The sequence below is a fragment of the Siphateles boraxobius genome, unplaced genomic scaffold (genome assembly GCF_051911475.1).
Source record: "Siphateles boraxobius isolate OS27281-9 unplaced genomic scaffold, OSU_SipBor_1 17, whole genome shotgun sequence".
Lineage (NCBI taxonomy): Eukaryota > Metazoa > Chordata > Actinopteri > Cypriniformes > Leuciscidae > Siphateles > Siphateles boraxobius.
The window spans coordinates 645,001-670,266 of record NW_027508777.1 but is presented as its reverse complement, the minus strand read 5'-3'; the positions used below and the strand labels follow the sequence as shown (position 1 = coordinate 670,266).

General features: G+C 36.1%; 1 protein-coding gene across 1 annotated transcript in view; it reads left to right on the top strand.

The window, feature by feature from the left end:
• The first annotated feature begins 3,278 nt into the window (after nucleotides 1-3,278).
• Nucleotides 3,279-25,266, top strand: part of LOC143740209 (splicing factor U2AF 35 kDa subunit-like) — a 71,972-nt gene continuing 49,984 nt past the window's right edge. The window contains exon 1 of the mRNA XM_077232276.1: nucleotides 3,279-3,282. The gene's annotated coding sequence lies outside the window, so the exon portion shown is untranslated. The remainder of the gene's footprint in view (nucleotides 3,283-25,266) is intronic.

The window sequence follows — 25,266 nt, the reverse complement described above, 5'->3', positions numbered from 1 at the left end:
ACTAACCCTAGTTGACTTTATTAATTTACTCATTTTATTATTGTTGGTATTCTTTAGTGATTAATTACTTAATTAAACGTTTATACAATGAGGAAATTTTATATAATTTCATACGTACAAAAATAAGATGACCGTTACCAGTTGTTCAGCACGTGATTGATTATAACCAATGAGACTGCTGGAACTGCGCGTGGGAAATCATCATCCGGTTCTCTCTCGTCGTCGACGAAGACGAAAGGCTTGTTCGACTTGAACCGGCGCTGCACAGACCGATCGGTTGATGACATCAAAGTACCGCGAGAGCGATTAGAGAGCAGACGGCTCCTTATGCTTTTGAATCGCTCTCGCGGTACTTTGATGTCATCAACCGATCGGTCTGCGCAGCGCCGGTTCAAGTCGAACAAGCCTAAACTCTTGTTGCTTCAGTCAGGTAAGTGTCTAGTCTTTTAAAATGGTGAATTAATTAATTGGATTAAAAATAAACTTATTTTAGCCTGATTACGACTGAGTATTAAGACTTATGACTATTTCATAATTGCTGTTCAAACTTAAGAGGCCTAATGCGGCCGACTAGCCACTAACGTTATTGTTATTCTCCGAGGTAACTGTAATTTGAGTTAATTTACGTTTTAAATGTTTATCTTTTGAAACGTACAGGAGTTAGTTAACTGGAATTCATTTACGTCCGTTTTGTTATTGGGATGTGACGTATGGCCGAGCTATGGATATAAAGGCCGGGTTAAGTCGATATTGTGTACATATTGAACATGTATGAAGGCTTTACGTCTTAAATACAAACGTAAACGAAGCTTTATTCCATGTAATACATAAGTTAACCTAAACCTAACGTTACATTCTCTTCTTCTCATTGTGCGTTCGCAAAACCCGCCCCCTTTAGTAACCGTTGCTATCGACGACGCTCTCACTCACTCACGCGACGCCACTCCATGTTGTCACGCAGTGAACGATACATCGCGGAGCAGAGAGGAGACTGACAGCGCGCTGACAGACAGGACAGACCAAGTTACTTTTGATATGAAACAAACGCTCACCTTTTCAATTTAGTAACTTTTTAAAGAAATTAACTATAAATACGGTTTTGTGACTCTTTAATGTGTCTGACAGATCGCTGTAGAGCCTCAGTTAAAGCTGCTCGTGAACCGATCATCTCTTCCTTCTAGTTCAGTTATAGCATCAAATAAACATGAATGAACAGCCGAATGAATGTTGTTTTAACCGCGGAAAGACGCCAGTAACGTTACACTCCGTTTCTCAAGTTCAAATCCTCCAACGTTAATCTACTAACTCTCCTGACTGCTGTGTCGGACAAAATGGGGGATTATGATTGGTCAGTCAAACTCCCTGCGAAGGGTCAATTACGTATGATTCATGTTCCGGCCTTTCATAATTGATAGCTGGCAGATTCAGCTTCACACACACGAACTGTTGTATTTACAACGTATTTACATGTAAATGTATGTTTTTGCTTTACATCATTAACGTTACTTTCGTTGGCTGTGAGCGCGCGAGCTCTCTTTCATCCACGCGCCGGAGAGAGAGGAGATTTCCATTAGAAGTAATAATAATATACAATCAAAAATATTTAGGCCATGTTTACAGCAGGAAAATTTAAAATTATGTAAGAAGTAACTATTTTTCGTTGCCACATGGTGATTTTGTACAGTTAAAGTGCCGTTAAATGTCTGTTAACTCCAGGGGCTATGCATAAATGATAACACTTGTGTATTATATAATAATAGTATAACATTTTGATATAATGTCTGTAGATACTGTAGACTACTGATATGGAACATGCACATATTGTCCACCCAATTTTTTTCTTTCCATAATTTGTTGCAGTATAATCTACTTATGATGTTCGTATTCGTAACACATTGGTGTAATCATTTCTATTGACTGTATAAAGTTCATCAGTGCACTCTATTTCTCACTATTCTATTCAGACTTACTGTATGATTATAGACATTATATGATCATAGGCATAGCAAATTGATTGGTCAGTGATAATTTCTCTTTAGATTGTATATAATTAATCTGCACATTGACTAAGATATTAAGTGATGCTTTTTTCTTCTTCCTTTTGTCATCTTAGAAAACGGTCATTGCTTCTGCTATGTAAGTATTCTTTTTGATTCACGCTTCTCACACACCTATATAATATATAAGATGGTTTTTGGCGATTTTATTGACTCTTTTTGGTGATTTTCTTTTTCCTTCCTTTTTGTTTTTCTCTTAACAGCATAAAAGAAACCCAAAGGCTCTTTTAAGAGCCCTCTGCCATCTGCAATCACAGGTGCGTACATATGTTTCTGTCACTCAAGCTACTTTTGATCCTCATGCCCTGCTCATCCACTTCGATGAGGCAAGCATCACATTCTGCTGGTTTCATGCAGTTTCTTTATTATTATTATGGAACATTTTTATTTTATTTTTTGCCAAACTCCAGAGCTATAACAAAATTTCCCCAAATTATTGGTTGAGTATTTCTAGAATTGAGATCATCATGAATTTACGAATATATTCAAATAAATGTTTCTGAAGTATATTTATTTAATTGAGTAATTTTTGTATAGTGTATAGTGTTTTTTTTAACATTGTTATGATTATCTCTTTATCGAATGGATTTTCTTTTTAATGTCTTTGTTCTTTTGTTTGCAGTGCTGGTCATCTCTGGTGACGCTCACCATGTAAGTACTACTGTAATGCTAATTTGTAATGCCATTTGCACTGCATATATTTACTGCTAAATTTTAATGCAATATTGGACTACATAAACAATATATATTGAAGGACATTGTATAACAACTTTTAGCTAATTAGCTTTTTTTTGTATCATCTACAGTAGATTGGACATCTTGTCCATCTAGGTAAGTACCATTATTAAACATGTCAAATGACACAGATTGTTAGCACTTGTGTATTATATAATAATAGTATAACATTTTGATATAATGTCTGTAGATACTGTAGCCTACTGATATGGAACATGCACATATTGTCCACCCAATTTTTTTCTTTCCATAATTTGTTGCAGTATAATCTACTTATGATGTTCGTATTCGTAACACATTGGTGTAATCATTTCTATTGACTGTATAAAGTTCATCAGTGCACTCTATTTCTCATTGTTCTATTCAGACTTACTGTATATGATTATAGACATTATATGATCATAGGCATAGCAAATTGATTGGTCAGTGATAATTTCTCTTTAGATTGTATATAATTAATCTGCACATTGACTAAGGCTGTGTTTACACTTGGCATTAACATGCGAGCTGTATCCGGATGTTGTCCACACACACATTGAAAAGACGAGTGTAAACGCACTTCTGATGGGAATGTTATCCGATCAGCGTGTCCCGGTTCGGAGGGAGTCGAGGACGCATTGTGATCGGATCTCAGTGTAATGTAAACGCTATCCAGCCGTCGTGTCTGCATTCACAGGTGGACGTCAGATAAATCCCCCCCGCCCAGTCTCCCCGCGTGGCTGTCAGAAAGTAATGGCCAGACGCAGTTTAGACAAGAAATTAAACTTATTTGAACCTTACAATAAACGTCAATCTTTAAAACAGTTTATTTAGACTTACATGATACTATGTGTGTCATTTTTTTCATTTTAATTGTGCAACATTATCTGAACGAGGCGATCGCCTGTACAATCACAGTCAGTCATGAGATCTTAATGAAGATCTGCACGATGCTTTGCAGAGGAATAATCGCAATCTTTTAATGTTTTAAATGTTGAATGTTTTTATTGTTTCAGCATTTTTATCAATCTCTCATTTCTGTCAATATCATTGCACACTATAACCTTAAACGCAGATGATCGATGATGTGACATGTTTAACATGATCAACCCAGTTATTTTTGTATGATTAACTCTGGAAGTATTCCTTCGTTCAAAAACCTTAATTTGATCTAAGACTGGAGATTGCACAGGAAAGTAAAGTGAGTAAGTGAAAGCAATTGGTACATTGTTTAATTGGTATTATCTTTACTCGTAATCTGGTGTCGAGCCACAGACCTAATTTAAATATTATGCAGGAAACAGAAATCCGATCGGTTATCCAGATATAGAGGCTACTTAATGTGAACAAATGTAAACGTGCCATGTCCTGATTGGCTAATGATCCGATCTGCTTGATCGGATCACGGTGATCGTATGTTAATGCCAAGTGTAAACGCAGCCTAAGATATTAAGTGATGCTTTTTTCTTTTTCCTTTTTCACTTTAGAAAACGGTCATTGCTTCTGCTATGTAAGTATTCTTTTTGATTCACGCTTTCCAAATTCTCACACATCTATATAATATATAAGATGTAGGGGTGTAACGATACGTGTATTCGTATTAAACCATTTTTCCTGCCGACCAAAACTTTGTTATTTCAAATGTAGGCGCGTGGCAAGCGCGCTCATAATGTAAGAGACGCTGGCGTGACCACAACATTGCCCAACATCAAATGGCAAATGTAATGTAAGCGGAACGAAACTGAGCTACCCGTTATTGTGTGGTTGACGGACCGTTTATCAGTTTGGACCAAAGCAGCGCGAGCCGATCTTCATCATCAGCACTGTCACTACACAGCAAAATCAGTAAAGAAAACATTTGAGTTCGCCACTGAAGTAATACCATCGCTGCGAGATCTAGTGAGAAGCATTCACATCTCTCCGTTATTAACGGATCAAACAGCGCTCACGTGGAAACCAGGAAGAAACCTTGTGCCATGAATGAACTATCCAGTGTCCACAGATCAGCACATTCACCATGGATTTACTGTAGTAACACTACTAACTGTAGCCATGGGAGTTTGGCAGGAATAGTAGGCTATAATGCTTTCAAGTGACATTACGTCGGTTTTATTTTGACATTATGAATACAAATGCTGCCCTCAAATGTTAATCTGAACTAAAATAAACCTTTGTTTATAACTACTACAATATTACATTTCATTTTGTCCAAGGAGCTGTTTTGTTTTATATGCTCCTAAGAAAAGTCAAGTATAGCTCCATCATTGCTCAAAGTAAAAAAATATATACTTTATGATGTTAGTTTTAATAAAAATATAATAAAAAAATTAAATCAAGGAAATTTCTCTGGCATTTCTTTCTTTTTTCTGTATCGAAAACGTACCGAACCGAACCGTGACACAAGTGTATCGTATCGAACCGAACCGTGAATTTTGTGAACCGTTACGATGGATTTTGGTGATTTTATTTATTCTTTTTCCTTCCTTTTTGTTTTTCTCTTAACAGCATAAAAGATACCCAAAGGCTCTTTTAAGAGCCCTCTGCCATCTGCAATCACAGGTGCGTACATATGTTTCTGTCACTCAAGCTACTTTTGATCCTCATGCCCTGCTCATCCACTCAGATGAGGCAAGCATCACATTCTGCTGGTTTCATGCAGTTTCTTTATTTTTATTATGGAACATTTTTATTTACATTTTTGCCAAACTCCAGTGCTAACAAAATTTCCCAAAATTTTTGTTTGAGTATTTCTAGAATTGAGATCATCATGAATTTATGAATATCTTCAAATAAATGTTTCTGAAGTATGTTTATTTAATTGAGTAATTTTTGTATAGTGTTTTTTTTTTTAACATTGTTATGATTATCTCTTGGAATGGATTTTTTTTTAATGCCTTTGTTCCTTTGTTTGCAGTGCTGGTCATATCTGGTGACGCTCGCCATGTAAGTACTGTATTTTCCGCACTATAAGGCGCACTTAAAAGCCTTTAATTTTCTCAAAAAACGACAGTGCGCCTTATAATCCGGAGTGCCTTATATATGGATCAATTGGTTAATAACGCTCCGCGTAATAACGGAGCGTTATTAAATTTGCCCGCGAACTCGCGCTCGTGTCCATCTTATGCCCGCTCTGTCACACGGCCAGTTCAACCTCGTATAAATCAGGTTATGTGTGTAAGTCATGTGCCCGCTCACGAGCGCTCACTCTTACGAACAGACACACTGTCCCCGGCGCTGCTCGCGCGTCACAGAATGTTCATAAAGCGCTCCCCGTTCACAGTAACCGGGTCGTCTCATTCAAAACAGCCAGCTGTTGCTGTCAGCGAGCCGCCGCTCATGAATACTCATATGAGTCAGGCTGCGAATGTAAGTTACGTGCCCGCCCCAACGCGCTCACGCTTACTAATAAGCGCCTCGCCTCCGGCGCCGCGCACTTGCTACATTCCCTTTAGCACGTCTAGTGGATGCATAACGCAAACCCAGTGTTGGAAACTTATTTTCTTCTCAAGTGTAGAAAAGTCAAAGTTCAGACCAGGAGATTGTTGAGGTATACGTTCTTTATTTAATCTCTCTAGCATCTCAATCAAATCCAACTAAGGGAAAAGTTCCCGTTGCAATTTATACATTTAGAGGGGGAGGAGTTTACATTGGGGTGACAAAGCATGCAAATGAAGTAGGAACACACCCTACTCTGAGGGCATTACCAATCCAATTGAATCAGCATAACTATTCAAATGCTGATAGTGGCCAGGAACTCTGGTTCCTAAGAGCCATCCCAGAGCCATTAAAGACAAAAGGTGGAAGTCTCCCCTATAGCTAATCCAATCAATCTAGGCTGAGAGGTGAGAATCTCAGTGATCTGAAAACAGGACTGGCAGGAAAGGAGACTCTTGCTGGAGACTCAATAATCATCTAAAACCCGTCTACTAAACTTTATCAGTTTTTATACCATTGGAGTGGAAACCTAAATTAAACATTTGACAAATTTGTATTCCTTCACCAGTCAAACGTTTGACTGCAGTATCTTATACGCCTTATAATCCGGTGCGCCCTATATATAAAACATTTTCTAAAATAGGTCATTCATTGAAGGTGCGCCTTATAGTGCGGAAAATACGGTACTACTGTAATGCTATTTTGTAATGCCATTTGCACTGCATATATTTACCGCTAAATGTTAATGCAATATCATTATCAATATCAATGCGTATGAGGACTCATCTAAGAAAATGTTTTTAAAACAGACTAAAAAACTACATCCCACATTAAAATTGAATTGCAAGGTGAACCATTCATTCACAAATTATCAAGAGTGCTTGTTTTAACAGAGGCATCATTCTTATACAGATCCAAGATGAAAACGGCATCGTGTTCGTCAGTATTTTGTTTCCATAGCACATTAACAAAACGATTAATGACACTAATAATAACACTAAAAACAATTCAATTAGGCTACTAAATAATAATAATAATAATATCACTAAAATGATATTGGCCTAATAACAGTCTTTAGTTCACGAACACAGCACAACTCTGCCATCTGTGAAAAACAAAAGCAGCTTCAAACACTTGTTTAACAAGAAATATTCTTCTATTTTTTTTCACTGTCATTAATGTAGAAATATTAAACCAGTAAATTAAGATAGTCGCTATATCATTATACCCATCGTCTTCTGTGAGAGAACGCGGCGTTAATGCAGCGACAGCCGAAAGCTCAGTCCGTTTTAACTTTCACTTTCAGGGAATGAGCGCGTTTACATGCACGTTCTTAACCCGATTATGCTGAATAACTGACGATGCATGTGGTCATGTAAACGCATTAACCCGGTTTCCTTTATCAGAGTCAAGTCATAAGTTTATGTATAAACCGATCGACTCCGCTAGATTTTTGCCCCTTACTCTGATTTCTCCCGGCATTTAAAACACATTAACCAACGTTCTTTGGGCTTATTGAAGTGCGCATGAAGTGTGAAGTGCAGGAGGACAGAGAGAGCACTGGTAGGAGGACACATATCGCAAACTCCGACTCTTTCTTGACCCAAGAAATTATTAAAACAAGTTTTTATCTCGTGCAGAAATAGTCAAAATGCTGCATCTGTAACGGCATGAGAGGATAATGTGTGTCTGTAAATTTCCCACTGACATGTTGAAATACTCTGAGTCAGATACAAAAATGATTAGGACCTTTTTTTTACCTCACTATACCGGGAAATAACCTGATCAGGCCTATTAATAAACACTCCACCTTTGCTAGCAAAATAGTTAATAATCAAATAAGTAAGCCCCCCTCACGATAATATCGTGTATCGCCGATCTCACAGGCTGACGATATGAAAATGGAGCATATCGCCCGACACTACATCATAGTGAATGAAAAATGTTGGCAGTTCTGTTTTGCTGTTAAAACTTAGGATTGTTTTCTTGTTCGCAGTGCTGGTCATCTCTGGAGAAGCTCACCATGTAAGGACTACTGTAATGCTCATTTGTTGGCCATTTGCACTGTATGTTCACTTCATTTTGATTGGTAGAAAGTTTTAAAATCACTGCAGCATTTTAATGAATTATTACGGGACAACATAATATATCTTTGAAGAAGAGTGTATAACAATACACAATTTTGATAAATGTGAACATGAGGACTTATTTGAGCTGTGAACAAATCTAAATTGTCTCTTTTTTTCTTTTTTATTGTCTACAGTAGATTGGAAGTCTTGTCCATCTAGGTGAGTATAATTGTTAAACAGAGGTTTTTGCTGGTCTGTGTTAAGAATGTAACTAACTTGTTTTTTTTCTCTTCTGTGTGTGTCTGTGTGTGTGTGTGTGTCTGTGTGTGTGTGTGTGTGTGTGTGTGTGTGTGTGTGTGTGTGTCTCTGTGTGTGTGTGTCTGTGTGTGTCTCTTGTCTGTGTGTGTCTCTGTCTGTGTGTGTCTCTGTCTCTGTGTGTCTGTGTGTGTGTGTGTGTGTGTGTGTGTGTGTGTGTGTGTGTGTGTGTGTCTCTATGTGTGTGTGTGTGTGTGTGTGTGTGTGTCTCTGTCTGTCTGTGTGTGTGTGTGTGTGTGTCTCTGTGTGTGTCTCTGTGTGTGTGTGTGTGTGTGTGTGTGTGTGTGTGTGTGTGTGTGTGTGTGTGTGTGTGTGTGTCTCTGTGTGTGTCTCTGTCTGTGTGTGTGTGTCTGGTGTGTCTCTGTGTGTGTGTGTGTATGTGTGTGTGTGTGTGTGTCTGTGTGTCTGTGTGTGTGTGTGTGTGTGTCTCTGTGTGTGTGTGTGTCTCTGTGTGTGTGTCTCTGTCTGTGTGTGTCTGTGTGTGTGTGTGTGTGTGTGTGTGTGTGTCTGTGTGTGTGTGTGTGTGTGTGTGTGTGTGTGTGTGTGTGTGTGTGTGTGTGTGTGTGTGTGTGTGTGTGTCTCTGTCTGTGTGTCTCTGTCTGTGTGTCTCTGTCTGTGTGTGTCTCTGTCTGTGTGTGTGTCTGTGTGTGTGTGTGTGTGTGTGTGTGTGTCTGTGTGTGTCTGTGTGTGTGTGTGTCTGTCTGTGTGTGTCTGTCTGTCTGTCTGTGTGTGTCTGTCTGTGTGTGTGTGTGTGTGTGTGTGTGTGTGTGTGTGTGTGTGTGTGTGTGTGTGTCTGTGTGTCTGTCTGTCTGTCTGTGTGTGTGTGTGTGTGTGTGTGTGTGTCTCTGTGTGTGTGTGTGTGTGTGTGTGTCTGTCTGTCTGTCTGTGTGTGTCTGTCTGTGTGTGTGTGTCTGTCTGTCTGTGTGTGTGTGTGTGTGTGTGTGTGTGTGTGTGTCTGTCTGTCTGTCTGTCTGTGTGTGTTATCTGTCCTGTCCTATCCTATCCTGTCCTATCAACATCTTTTATCCATTTTCACTCAAACCTTTATCCTGCTTATTTGCTTAAACCTTTGCCATTTCTCCACTTTCTCTTCCCAAACTGACAAAAAATCTGGCCTTGCATTCCCAAACGCTGCTGCTCTGCTTGCTGCTTGCTTGCTCGCAAACCAAAACGCAACCAATCTGCAATCTCTTCCCCAATGCAAAACCAACCCAAACGCACAATAGCAGCTTGCTAACGCATCTTAAAAAAAGAGCCAGTAAACCCAAACTTTCACCTCAAAAACCACACCCAAACTTTCACCTCAAAAACCACACCCAAACTTTCAACCCAAAAACCAAACCCAAACTTTCAACCCAATAACCAATTGATTTACAGTGCCGGACAGCCTGAAAGAGGGACCATCTCCAGCCTGATCTCCAGTCTGCTCTGTTGCCCTCCTGATCTGAGGACTGCGTTGGAAAAGCACACACACACACAGTCATTTGTTTGATAACCAACTGTTTAGCTTTACATTACATAGGGTTGTTTATTTTCTATAATCTTATCACATATTTAAATTTAGCTTGTTTAGTTTTTGTGACTGCTTTGATTCGGCTCGTATTAATAAAATCCAGTTTCTGTTCAGTCTTGTAACATCTATATTGTATAGTTAATTTCACAATCTTTTGGGTATCATTTTATAAACCGGTCTAATATTGTTTGGTGATATCAGTGGTTAACCTTTTCAACTGTCATTTTATGAGTAACATTTAACCTAAGTTACAGTTTTAGAAGTAATAACTGGTTTAGCATTGCATTAGTTAAGTTTCTGTGTTATTTATAATCACATTTAACTATTACAGACTATTTTTTTGGTCTAATTTCCTTTATTGATCAAATACTTTGATATAATTTGATTTTGTCTAAACTAATATTAGTTTCTGTTTTATTATTTACTGTACAATATATTGTTAGGTATAATAAGTTTCTTTTCATAGATCAATTAAATATTGTGTATTTTATATCAACCGTTTTTTGTTTGATTAAGTTGTTGTCTAACTGATACATTGTAATACAAACATTAAGAATAAGAACTTATTTGTTGAGTAAGTGTTTTTATTTGGTGTTTTGCAAACTACTACCGTTTGGTTTCTTTCACTGGCTGAATCTTCAGAAACGGTAAGAGAGAGAGGGAGAAATTTACTTATACAGTTTTCATATTGAAGGAGCATTTGACGACTGCAACTTTGATCAAATATAAGTATTCAATAATCGGTAATACATTTTTATATTTACTGAATTTATTATTCAGTGTTAAAACATGCCCAGAAAAGGTAAGAGGAGTAAATCTCAGAAACAGCGCAGAAAGCAAGAAGCTTCGTGTGACTCCAGTAGCGGTAACTCTGTGTCAGATAGCGTCGAGGCAAACCCGTATGTTCTGTCTGTTACAGCATCCCACTGTCAAAGCAATCCTAGGTACAAGATTTACTCCAGAGGCCGTCAGTGTACGTGCAATGCTTTAATGTTCCTAGCTGTCCATAATGAACACAATGAGTTGCAAAGTTTCGATTTAGACCGCATTTTACAGAAAGGTGATGCAGTTTACACTAGTGTCAAACGAACACTGCGGAGCAAAGGACAATTTGTGGCTGATTTTTTAAACTTTGATGAGCTGCCAAACACAGTTAAGACCAACTCAGCCTGCTACAACATCCTGAAACATCCTCAGAGAGTTGGATTTCTAAAAGATTCACCTGCGCTAGGCGACTATGAAAACCTTGAGAATACTCTTCAGTGCCTCAGAGCTGATGTGAGTGACGCGTTGCTGCTGTGTGGATGCACGTGTATCGCTGTATTCAGAGATCCCTCAGGGAGGTTTGGCTATTTTGATCCTCACTCCAGAACAGCAGATGGAATGCCTGATGACAAAAGAACCGGTACGGCCGTGATGTTGACCTTTTTCCGTTTAGAAGACCTGATCGAGAGGCTGATGCTATTGTTCCAATGGTGTTTTGATTTAAGAGACCAGCAACAATTTAATCTGCTGCCTGTATCGTTCATTAACCGGATAACCGAAAGCCGTGTACGTCCTGAAGTCTCCCCGAACTCCTGTGAGCTTGAACGTGATGTACAACCATCCACCTCTTTTGAGAACAAAGCTCTGTCAAACAGTGAACAATGCAGGTCTGCTGATGTCTCACAACAGTCTGTCCAAGATCCAGTTCAACAACCATCTGAGACTACCGTTAATGGAGCCATATCAACTAATGATCAAGCCCACTTTACTTATCAAGATACAATGGATGTTATAACTTCTGTCAATCAGAATCAAGACGGTAATAGAATTGTGTCATTCAATGAACGTTCTCATGGCATGCTATCACAGGATCAATTGCCATTGTCAGCTCACCAATATTCACAATCAGCAATCAAGCAGACAAACAAACTGAACAAGACTCGGAAGCGAAAGGCTTACTGTAAAAAATGGCAGAACGAAATGTTTCAGAGGCAAGGTGTTTATGACAAAAAACAGGCTGTACGTAAAGTCTATGATTATAAAAGAAGTAGTGAATGCAGGGAAAGATGTAAACAAGCCATGAAGAACAAGTATTGGAACAGTATGTTTTAAAGGGAAGAACACAGACAAGCAATGAAAAACAAATATAAAAATATTAATGAATACAGAGATAGAAGAAAGGCTTATGCAATTAGCAAGTACAGAAATAATGAACAATACAGAGAGGGGAAAAAGAGCTATGCTACCAACAAGTACAGAAATAATGAACAATACAGAGGGGGGAAAAAGAGCTATGCAAACAACAAATACAGAAATAATGAACAATACAGAGTGGGAAAAAAGAGCTGTGCAAACAACAAATACAGAAATAATGACCAATACAGAGTGGGAAAAAAGAGCTGTGCAAACAAAAAGTACAGAAATAATGAACAATATAGAGAGGACAAAAAGAGTAAAATAACCTTTAATTACAGGAATGATGAACAATTCAAGGAGAGACAAAAAAAGTACATCATTCAAAATTACAGGAGCAATGCTAAATATAAGAAACAACATATGCAATATATTGTTGACAGATATTTAAATGATCCAATTTTTAGGCAAAGGCAAAAGGACCATTATAAAAACCAATGCATAAATGATCCTAACTTCTATGAAAGACGGAAGAACATTTTTAAACAACATTATCACTGTGATGCACATTTTAGGGCTCGTCAGAAAGAATATCATTTATTCAAATCTAAAAGCAAAATATCTGCCCTCAAGATACTTCACACAGTACAGTGTGCACAAGACATACAGCGCAAATATAAAAACATGGCTCTGATGCGCCAGCAGAGAGACACGTCACAAAATACCCAGCCTGACGCAGTACAAGATCCGACTGTGTTAAGAGCCTTAAATGTTTTCAGAGACGTTATAAAACAGGGGCCAACTTATGTGTGCACATGCTGTGCCAGAGCACTCTTCTCTAATCAAGTGAAATCATGTGATCGTGAGCGCTATCAGAAGAATCCGACAGTTGCTTCAGTTTGCTTGACTGGAAACTATGTTCACGTCTGCTCCGACTGCCCTGATCAGTGTGCCCTGGATCACAGGAAAACAGAGTGGATCTGTCACTGCTGCCATAATACACTATCGAGAGGTCTGATGCCAGACATTGCTTTAGCCAATCAACTTCAGTTCGCTCCCATTCCCCCAGAACTCTGCGATTTAAATGTTCTTGAAAGACACGTTATTGCAAAGTACATTCCTTTTGCTAAGATTGTTACACTACCGAAAGGCCAGCAAAGAGCTATAAAAGGTGCCGTGATTTCTGTTGCATCTGAAGTAGAAACAACAGTGAACTGTTTACCCAGACCAAGAAGTGAATCACAACTGCTCACAGTGAAACTGAAAAGACGTCTGTGTTACCAAGGTCACTATCAGTTTCAGACTTTGAACATGCAAAAGGTTTTGTCTGCTTTAAGAAAGCTAAAAGATATCCATTCAGAATATAAAGATATCTTCATTAATGCAGAACTCTCTGAAGAAGAAATGTTTAATGAGCATGAACAGAGTGCAAATGACATCAGTGCTCCAGATGAGGAAATGGAAATTGAGAACACTGAAGAACAGAGCAATGAGAATGAACACGGTGATGCAAACGATGACACTACTGCAGAAGAGCAATCGAGAGGCCTTGCCTTGGACACATGTCTTCAGCCCCCAGATCTCGGCCAGCAGCTGTTGTCTTATGATGATGGAATATTTTGCATTGCACCAGCAGAGAGAAACACTCCTGTAAACACTTTCAAAGTTCCTAAACTTGAGTCGATGGCGTTTCCAGTGCAGTTTCCCGATGGCAAGAACACCTTTGATGAGCCTGGTAGAGCTAAACATGTTTCCCCCAGCAGGTACTTTAATTCTAGACTATTCTCTATTGACAATCGTTGTGCGAAGGATACCAACTATATCTTCTTTGCGCAGTTTGTGACTGAAATGAACATGGCCACATCTAGTATGTCTATCCAGATGAGGAAAGCAAAACCCATGACCCGTGATGGACGCAGAATAAACTGTTCACTGCTGCAGGACAAGCATGAGTTAGAAAAACTTGTAATAAATAAGGAAGCTACACGATTCATGCAACCATTAAGAGGGACTCCAGCATACTGGGAGAAATCTCTCCGTGATCTGTTTGCTATGCTGAGACAGCTGGGCACTCCAACATTTTTCTGTACGTTTAGTGCTGCTGAGATGAGATGGCCTGATGTGATTACTGCTATTAAAGCACAACAAGGTGAAACTGTGAACTTTGCTGAATTAGACTGGTCCGAAAAATGTGAAATCCTCAGAAGCAACCCGGTCACAGCCATGCGGATGTTTGAAAAACGAGTTGAAGCCTTGATGAGAGATTTGATCAATTCCCCTGCTCGACCTATCGGTGAGGTAATTGACTTTTTTTACAGAGTAGAGTTCCAGCTACGTGGCTCTCCACACATTCACTGCTTATTTTGGGTGAAAGATGCTCCAGAGTTTGAAAAAGATCAAGATCAAGATGTGTGTGATTTCATTGATAAATACATCTCGTGCAAATTACCAGACCCAGACAGAGACCCAGAACTACATAGAATTGTGAGTGAAGTACAGATGCACAGTCGTAACCACTCCAAATCCTGTAGAAAGAACAAGAAGCACTGCCGATTTGGATTTCCTAAGCCACCCATTAAAAGGACCATGATATGCCGGCCCAGGCCTCCTCCTGCAGATCAGTCTGATGAAGGGAATGAATTGGAGGAAAGAAATGATGCCAGTTTCGCAAAAGAACAGCTGCAGAAAGTGTGGGATCTACTGAATGACTCAACTCAGAGCTTTGATAGCGTTACACAGCTACTTCATACAGTAAACATGACTTATGAAGAGTACGAGAAATATATTGATACTATTTCTACATCAAGTTCAATATTTATGGAGAGACGACCACAGGACTGCTGGGTGAACGGCTATAATCCAATGCTGTTAAGAGCCTGGGATGCAAACATGGACATACAGTTCATTCTGAACCCCTACAGCTGTATCATGTATATTGTCTCGTACATTTCAAAAGCTGAACATGAGATGAGCGATTACCTTAAGAAAGTGATAAAAGACTCAAGCCATGATAACCTGTCTGAACGTGAGTGCATGAAGCAGGTCATGAATGCCTACTCAAAGAACAGAGAAGTCAGTGCTCAGGAGGCAGTCGCTCGCACATGCAGTCTGAAATTAAAATCATCATCACGAGCTGTCGTATTCATTCCTACTGATGACAACGCTGTAAAGATGAGTTTACCGATGAGCTGCTTGCAGACCATGGATGATGACACAGAGAACGTGTGGATGACAGGATTGCCAGACAAGTACAAGGCCAGACCAAACAGACCTGAATTTGAGAACATGTGCATGGCTGAATTTGCAAGTGAATACCGCATTGTTTATGCAGGACAGAAAAAAGGTAAAAATGTTTTACCACTTCAAAAAAACTTGGGACACATACAGAAAAGAACAAGAGGAAAACCTGCTGTCATCAGATTTGCACGTTTTTCACAGCAGAAAAACCCAGAAAAATTCTTTGGAACACTGCTAAAACTTTACTTGCCATATCGCTCAGATGAGCAGCTGAAGTCAGCCAGATTCCAGACATACGAATCATTTTATGCATTCGCTTCAGTAAAACTACCAGGAACTGACGAAGTGCAGCGTGTGTGCAATATTGTAAACGAAAACCGTGAGAAATATGAAAAGCATAATGAGGCTATTGAAAAGGCAATTGAGGATTTTGAACAGAATGGTCCAGTTGAAGATGCATGGTCTACATTGGCTCCAGCAAATGAGATGGTCCGTTTGGAGAGCATATCAGAACGTGAACCCCCTGATCCTAATGATGTGAACGAGCAGGACGATGTCCCTGAATACACAGCATCTACCTCTGTCAGTAACACAGCTATGCCACTCGTGGAAGCAACACAACAAAATCATGCACAGATTCGCAGAATGTACCAGAGCTTGAATCAAACACAAGCTTCCATATTTTATGCAGTGCGAGACTGGTGCAAAAAATGTGTCTCTGGTGAAAACCCACAACAATTTCTGTATTTTTTGAATGGAGGAGCTGGAGTTGGTAAATCACACGTTATCAAATCTATTCATGCAGAAGCAACCAAAATTTTGCGCAGGCTTCCATGCATACGAGAGCATACTGACATCTCCAAGCCAACAGTTCTTTTATCCGCATTCACGGGAACCGCAGCGTTTGGAATCTCAGGAAAAACACTCCTTTGTCTACTGAAACTCCCAAGAAGCTTGAAGCCTCCATACCAAGGCCTGGGAAACAGCTTGGATGAAATCAGGGCAGACCTTTCTAATGCACACATTTTAATTATTGATGAAATATCAATGGTGTCAAAACAGTTGTTTGCCTATGTGAACTGGAGACTGCAACAGATTAAAGGAAACCAGAAACCTTTTGGTGGATTATCTATACTAGCTGTTGGAGATTTTTTCCAACTACCGCCTCTGGGAGGAGCAAAACCACTCTGTGTGTATGAGGACCATGTGCTGGACTTCTGGACAGATCATTTTCAAATGACAACTATGACACAGATCATGAGACAGAGAGATGATCTTGCATACGCTGAGCTGCTCAACAGACTGAGAGTAAAAAAGAAGCACGAGAAGCTGACTGATGCAGACAGGTGTATGTTAGAAACTGTCGTAAGATCCTCTCCTGAAGAGTGTCCCGCTGATGCATTGCACATCTATGCAACCAATAAAGAGGTAGACAACCACAACAGTGAAGCCATATCCTCCCGCTTTTCAAATATCATTAACATCGATGCACATGATTACAAAAAAGATCCCCGAACGGGAGAAATGAAAAAAGACAAGCGGCACCATTTAAAGGAGACAGTCGTGACCTTGTTGACACACTGCAGATTGCTATTGGTGCACGAGTGATGCTAACCAGAAATATTGATGTACAAGATGGTTTAGTTAACGGCACCTTTGCCAAGGTGGCCACAACAACTCAGACCCGAGATGGATATGTTCAATTAATTGGTCTTCATTTAGATAATGTGACTGCTGGACAGAAACATCGCAACAAAGCACCTGATGGAGATGACAACATTGTATATATTGAGAGGTCAGAGGAACCACTGAAAAGAAAAGGAACCGTTCGAAGACAATTTCCCATGAAGCTTGCTTTCGCATGTACCATCCATAAAGTGCAAGGAATGACGACTGATCGTGCTGTTGTATCTCTGAAGCACATATTCGAATCAGGCATGGCATACGTTGCACTCAGCAGAACAACATCACTCCATGGACTGCACATTAATGACTTTGATGAAAAGAAAATCTTCTGTGATCCAGAAATTAGTGCCTCCTTGGAGAACATGCCAAAAGCAGATTTTCACAGTATCCAGCCCATCCTTCATATTGTACAGGACTCCAACCTGAATTCAGCTCTTAAAATCATCCATCATAACACAGAGGGACTGGAGTGTCATCTGGAGGATTTAAAATGCCACCATGAGCTTCTCTTGGGTGATGTTTTGTGCCTCACTGAAACACACCTGTCAGGCTCAACTGTTCCTGCACATCTACATCTGGATGGATACACCATGTACAAACGCAACAGGCATGCATCCTACACAAACTATGCACATTTGGCAAACAAGAATGGTGGTGGAGTGGCCATTTATGTGAAGAACAGCTTTCAGGTTTGTCCTCTGATGTACATACAGAATGTTACTGACTTGGAATATTTGGTTTTGAAGATAGAAGCCCCCAAACAAGCACTTCTTGCAGTAGTCTACAGACCACCAAGTTATAATTTGGCAGAGTTTTTGGCACATCTGAACGCCCTCTTGACATCTCTGGAGATCATTGATTTCAGGCCTCTAATCGTTTGTGGTGACTTCAATGAAGATCAGCTTTCTCATTGCAACAAACCTATTCTCAATTTGTTTGAAGATAAAGGATTCACACAGCTAATCAGCACCGGAACAACAGAAAGAAACACTCTTCTGGACCCTGTCTTCATAAGTGGCGCACATGCAAACGTCAGAGCAGGAGTTCTACAGACATATTACAGCTATCATGATCCTGTGTATTGTGTTTTAGAATAGATACATCAAATATATAAAAATCTGCATCAAACATTCAACACATGTTGTAAGATAACATCTTTATTTTAAGGAAAAATAATGCTTAACCCTAACCATAACCTCCAATTACTTAACTGTTGACATTTGGTCTACTTCCTGTGTGCATGTGTGTGAATGTGTTAGGTATAAATTGTGTGTGTGTGTGTGTGTGTGTGTGTGTGTGTGTGTGTGTGTGTGTGTGTGTGTGTGTGTGTGTGTGTGTGTGTGTGTGTGTGTGTGTGTGTGTGTGTGTGTGTGTGTGTGTGTGTGTGTGTTAGATAAGGAATGAATGGAGAGTGAATGTCCTTTCCAAGGATCGCCACCTTGACGTGGTGGAAAGGCTTGTGTGTTCCAGTGATCCCAAGAGTGAGTAATTCTGAGTTTCTTACTCCAGTTTGACTTGCTTAAGGGTGAGGTTCCAGACTAAGTGCGATCCAAATGGGCATTAGCTGAATAAAATAATATTTTGAGCATAATTACTTGATTTTGTTTTACTTGATCCTTTTATAAAGATTTAACGAGTTCGTTTGCCCATAAAATCTTTAAGATATTAGGTTAAACTTATTTGGCTTGTTGTCCGCTGGAGAGGGCCTCGATGAAGCAGCTTCAACTCGAGCTCTGATATACCCCCCCCCAGTGGCTAAATGTAGGACCTGTTAATTAAAGGGCAAGGTACCTAAGATGAAGGTGGAGTTTGGGGAGGTGGAGGGATACTGGAACAGCTGATACTAGGGAGAGGTAAGCGGCTGCTTATATACTCTGTTTGTTGATTGAAAGATTGGATGGGCTCGCTCCTCCCTAACTTACGTTTAGGAACTTCATAAAATATTGTGTGGCCATTACATGCAAAATTATCCATTATAAAAATCTGCCGGACGAACATATATATTCTATCAATGTCTAATAAATTGGCAAATTACCTACCATGGTAATGAAATATGAATCACATTGCTCAAAAATACATATGCTGCACATACAAATGTGCATATTATTATTCTTTGTGGAAACATGTATCTAAAAAGCTCAATAGCATTCAGTTAGACACAAATGATATTTAAAAACCTCAACTATTAAATAGTTTAGATAGATTATAAATGATAGATAGCAATTTGATTGTGTCTAGGGCTTCAAGGAGTTTATATTTGAATTTTTGACAGTTGGGGTGTTTGATCTGAACATCCGTCAATGCACGTCAGTGGGAGATTTTCTGAGTTTTAATAAGGAAAAACGTAAGTCCAATCAGTTAGAAAAGATAGCATGCCTAGTCAGAACAGTTTGAAGGTCTGAGCCGAGTTTGTAGTAGTTAAAGCTCTAGGAGGATATATATTTCTAAATTTAGGGTCAAAATAATAATAATAAAGATAGTAAATGATTACTTTTTGAGAAAGAAAGAAAGATTAGTTAAGAAAAGAAAGAAAGAACAAAAGAAATAATAGAAAGAAGTAAAGAAAGATTAGTTAGAATGAAAGATAGAAGGATTAGTCAGAAAAAAAGAAAGATGGATTTGTTAGAAAGATAGATAGAAAGATGGATAGATTAGTTAGAAAGAAAGAAAGAAAGAAAGAAACAATGATTAGTTAGAAAGAAAGAAAGAATGATTAGTTAGAAAATATACTTGAGAAAGAAAGAAAGATTAAATAGAAAGAAAGAAAGATTAGTTAGAAAGAAAGATAGATTAGCTAGAAAGAAAGAAAGACTAGTTAGAAAGAAAGATAGAAAAAAAGATTAGTTAGAAAGAAAGAAAGAAAGATTAGTTAGAAAGAGAAAGAAAGATGGATTAGTTAGAAAGAAAGATGGATTAGTTAGAAAGAAAGAAAGATTAGTTAGAAACAAAGAAAGATTAGTTAGAAAGAAATATAGATTAGAAAGAAAGATTAGTTAGAAAGAAAGATAGATTAGTTAGAAAGAAAGAAAGATTAGTTAGAAAGAAAGAAAGAAAGAAAGAAAGAAAGAAGAAAGATTAGAAAGAAAGAAAGAGAGAAAGAAAGAAAGAAAGAAAGAAAGAAAGAAAGAAAGAAGGAAGATTAGTTAGAAAGAAAGAAAGAAAGAAGAAAGATTAGTTAGAAAGAAAGAAAGAAAGAAAGAAAGAAGAAAGATTAGTTAGAAAGAAAGAAAGAAAAAGTAAAAAAGAAAGAAAGAAAGAAAGAAAGAAGAAAGATTAGTTAGAAAGAAAGAAGAAAGATTAGTTAGAAAGAAAGAAAGAAAGAAAGAAAGAAAGATTAGTTAGAAAGAAAGAAAGAAGAAATATCAGTTAGAAAGAAAGAAAGAAAGAAATATTAGTTAGAAAGAAAGAAAGAAAGAAAGAAAGAAAGAAAGAAGAAAGATTAGTTAGAAAGAAAGAAGAAAGATTAGCTAGAAAGAAAGAAAGAAAGAAGAAAGATTAGTTAGAAAGAAAGAAAGAAAGAATTAGTTAGGAAGAAAGATTAGTTAGAAAGAAAGAAAGAAAGAAAGAAGAAAGATTAGTTAGAAAGAGAGAAAGAAAGAAAGAAAGAAAGAAGAAAGATTAGTTAGAAAGAAAGAAAGAAAGAAGAAAGATTAGTTAGAAAGAAAGAAAGAAAGAAGAAAGATTAGTTAGAAAGAAAGAAAGAAAAAGAAAGAAAGAAAGAAAGAAGAAAGATTAGTTAGAAAGAAAGAAAGAAAGAAAGAAGAAAGATTAGTTAGAAAGAAAGAAAGAAAGAAAGAAATAAGAAAGATTAGTTAGAAAGAAAGAAAGAAAGAAGAAAGATTAGTTAGAAAGAAAGAAGAAAGATTAGCTAGAAAGAAAGAAAGAAAGAAAGAAAGAAGAAAGATTAGTTAGAAAGAAAGAAAGAAAGAAAGATTAGTTAGAAAGAAAGAAAGAAAGAAAGAAAGAAAGAAAGAAAGAAGAAAGATTAGTTAGAAAGAAAGAAAGAAAGAAAGAATTAGTTAGAAAGAAAGATTAGTTAGAAAGAAAGAAAGAAGAAAGAAAGAAGAAAGATTAGTTAGAAAGAAAGAAGAAAGATTAGCTAGAAAGAAAGAAAGAAATAAGAAAGATTAGTTAGAAAGAAAGAAAGAAAGATTAGTTAGAAAGAAAGAAAGAAAGAAAGAAGAAAGATTAGTTAGAAAGAAAGAAAGAATTAGTTAGAAAGAAAGATTAGTTAGAAAGAAAGAAGGAAAGAAGAAAGATTAGTTAGAAAGAAAGAAAGAAAGAAAGAAGAAAGATTAGTTAGAAAGAAAGAAAGAAAGAAAGATGAGTTAGAAAGAAAGAAAGAAAGAAAGAAGAAAGATTAGTTAGAAAGAAAGAAAGAAGAAAGATTAGTTAGAAAGAAAGAAGAAAGATTAGCTAGAAAGAAAGAAAGAAAGAAGAAAGATTAGTTAGAAAGAAAGAAAGAAAGAATTAAATAAGAAAGAAAGATTAGTTAGAAAGAAAGAAAGAAAGAAAGAAAGAAGAAAGATTAGTTAGAAAGAAAGAAAGAAAGAATTAGTTAGAAAGAAAGATTAGTTAGAAAGAAAGAAAGAAGAAAGATTAGTTAGAAAGAAAGAAAGAAAGAAAGATTAGTTAGAAAGAAAGAAAGAAAGAATTAGTTAGAAAGAAAGATTAGTTAGAAAGAAAGAAAGAAAGAAAGAAAGAAAGAAAGAAAGATTAGTTAGAAAGAAAGAAAGAAAGAAAGAAAGAAGAAAGATTAGTTAGAAAGAAAGAAAGAAATAAAGAAAGAAGAAATATTAGTTAGAAAGAAAGAAAGAAAGAAGAAATATTAGTTAGAAAGAAAGAAAGAAAGAAAGAAAGAAAGAAGAAAGATTAGTTAGAAAGAAAGAAAGAAAGAAAGAAGAAATATTAGTTAGAAAGAAAGAAAGAAAGAAGAAAGATTAGTTAGAAAGAAAGAAAGAAAGAATTAGTTAGAAAGAAAGATTAGTTAGAAAGAAAGAAAGAAAGAAAGAAAGAAGAAATATTAGTTAGAAAGAAAGAAAGAAAGAAGAAAGATTAGTTAGAAAGAAAGAAAGAAAGAATTAGTTAGAAAGAAAGATTAGTTAGAAAGAAAGAAAGAAAGAAAGAAAGAAGAAAGATTAGTTAGAAAGAAAGAAAGAAAGAATTAGTTAGAAAGAAAGATTAGTTAGAAAGAAAGAAAGAAGAAAGATTAGTTAGAAAGAAAGAAAGAAAGAAAGATTAGTTAGAAAGAAAGAAAGAAAGAATTAGTTAGAAAGAAAGAAAGAAGAAAGATTAGTTAGAAAGAAAGAAAGAAAGAAAGAAGAAATATTAGTTAGAAAGAAAGAAAGAAAGAAAGAAAGAAGAAAGATTAGTTAGAAAGAAAGAAAGAAAGAAAGAAAGAAAGAAGAAATATTAGTTAGAAAGAAAGAAAGAAAGAAGAAAGAATTAGTTAGAAAGAAAGAAAGAAAGAATTAGTTAGAAAGAAAGATTAGTTAGAAAGAAAGAAAGAAAGAAAGAAGAAATATTAGTTAGAAAGAAAGAAAGAAAGAAGAAAGATTAGTTAGAAAGAAAGAAAGAAAGAATTAGTTAGAAAGAAAGATTAGTTAGAAAGAAAGAAAGAAAGAAAGAAAGAAAGAAGAAAGATTAGTTAGAAAGAAAGAAAGAAAGAAAGAAAGAAAGAAAGAAGAAAGATTAGTTAGAAAGAAAGAAAGAAAGAAGAAAGATTAGTTAGAAAGAAAGAAAAAAAGAAAGAAAGAAGAAAGATTAGTTAGAAAGAAAGAAAGAAAAAGTAAAAAAGAAAGAAAGAAAGAAAGAAAGAAAGAAAGAAAGAAAGAAAGAAAGAAAGAAGAAAGATTAGTTAGAAAGAAAGAAGAAAGATTAGTTAGAAAGAAAGAAAGAAAGAAAGAAAGATTAGTTAGAAAGAAGGAAAGAAGAAATATCAGTTAGAAAGAAAGAAAGAAAGAAAGAAAGAAAGAAATATTAGTTAGAAAGAAAGAAAGAAAGAAAGAAAGAAAGAAGAAATATTAGTTAGAAAGAAAGAAAGAAAGAAGAAAGATTAGTTAGAAAGAAAGAAAGAAAGAATTAGTTAGAAAGAAAGATTAGTTAGAAAGAAAGAAAGAAAGAAAGAAAGAAAGAAGAAAGATTAGTTAGAAAGAGAGAAAGAAATAATTAGTTAGAAAGATTAGTTAGAAAGAAAGAAAGAAAGAAAGAAAGAAAGAAAGAAGAAAGATTAGTTAGAAAGAAAGAAAGAAAGAAAGAAGAAAGATTAGTTAGAAAGAAAGAAAGAAAGAAAGAAAGATTAGTTAGAAAGAAAGAAAGAAAGATTAGTTAGAAAGAAAGAAAGAAAGATTAGTTAGAAAGAAAGAAAGAAGAAATATTAGTTAGAAAGAAAGAAGAAATATTAGTTAGAAAGAAAGAAAGAAAGAAAGAAGAAATATTAGTTAGAAAGAAAGAAAGAAAGAAAGAAAGAAAGAAAGAAAGAAAGAAAGAAAGAAGAAAGATTAGTTAGAAAGAAAGAAAGAAAGAAAGAAGAAATATTAGTTAGAAAGAAAGAAAGAAAGAAAGAAGAAAGATTAGTTAGAAAGAAAGAAAGAAAGAATTAGTTAGAAAGAAAGATTAGTTAGAAAGAAAGAAGGAAAGAAAGAAGAAATATTAGTTAGAAAGAAAGAAGAAAGATTAGTTAGAAAGAAAGAAAGAAAGAATTAGTTAGAAAGAAAGATTAGTTAGAAAGAAAGAAAGAAAGAAAGAAGAAAGATTAGTTAGAAAGAAAGAAAGAAAGAAAGAAAGAAGAAAGATTAGTTAGAAAGAAAGAAAGAAGAAAGATTAGTTAGAAAGAAAGAAAGAAAGAAAGAAGAAAGATTAGTTAGAAAGAAAGAAAGAAAAAGTAAAAAAGAAAGAAAGAAAGAAAGAAAGAAAGAAAGAAAGAAAGAAGAAAGATTAGTTAGAAAGAAAGAAGAAAGATTAGTTAGAAAGAAAGAAAGAAAGAAAGATTAGTTAGAAAGAAAGAAAGAAGAAATATCAGTTAGAAAGAAAGAAAGAAAGAAAGAAATATTAGTTAGAAAGAAAGAAAGAAAGAAAGAAAGAAAGAAAGAAGAAATATTAGTTAGAAAGAAAGAAAGAAAGAAGAAAGATTAGTTAGAAAGAAAGAAAGAAAGAAAGAATTAGTTAGAAAGAAAGATTAGTTAGAAAGAAAGAAAGAAAGAAAGAAAGAAAGAAAGAAAGAAAGAAAGAAAGAAAGAAAGAAAGAAGAAAGATTAGTAAGAAAGAAAGAAATAATTAGTTAGAAAGATTAGTTAGAAAGAAAGAAAGAAAGAAAGAAAGAAAGAAAGAAGAAAGATTAGTTAGAAAGAAAGAAAGAAAGAATTAAATAAGAAAGAAAGATTAGTTAGAAAGAAAGAAAGAAAGAATTAAATAAGAAAGAAAGATTAGTTAGAAAGAAAGAAAGAAAGAAAGAAAGATTAGTTAGAAAGAAAGAAAGAAAGATTAGTTAGAAAGAAAGAAAGAAGAAATATTAGTTAGAAAGAAAGAAGAAATATTAGTTAGAAAGAAAGAAAGAAAGAAAGAAAGAAGAAATATTAGTTAGAAAGAAAGAAAGAAAGAAAGAAAGAAAGAAGAAATATTAGTTAGAAAGAAAGAAAGAAAGAAAGAAAGAAAGAAAAAGAAAGAAAGAAAGAAAGAAGAAAGATTAGTTAGAAAGAAAGAAAGAATTAGTTAGAAAGAAAGATTAGTTAGAAAGAAAGAAAGAAAGAAAGAAAGAAAGAAAGAAAGAAAGAAAGAAAGAAGAAAGAATAGTTAGAAAGAAAGAAAGAAGAAAGATTAGTTAGAAAGAAAGAAAGAAAGAAGAAAGATTAGTTAGAAAGAAAGAAAGAAAAAGAAAGAAAGAAAGAAAGAAAGAAAGAAGAAAGATTAGTTAGAAAGAAAGAAAGAAAGAAAGGTAAGGTATTTTGGGTGGTTGCTAGGGTGTTCTGGGTGGTTGCTAGGCAGTTGCTAGGGTGTTCTGGTGGTTGCTAGGGTGTTGCTAGGGTGTTCTAGGGTATTTTGGGTGGTTGCTATGGTGTTGCTAGGGTGATTTAAGGTATTTTGGGTGGTTGCTAGGGTGTTCTGGGTGGTTGCTAGGGTGTTC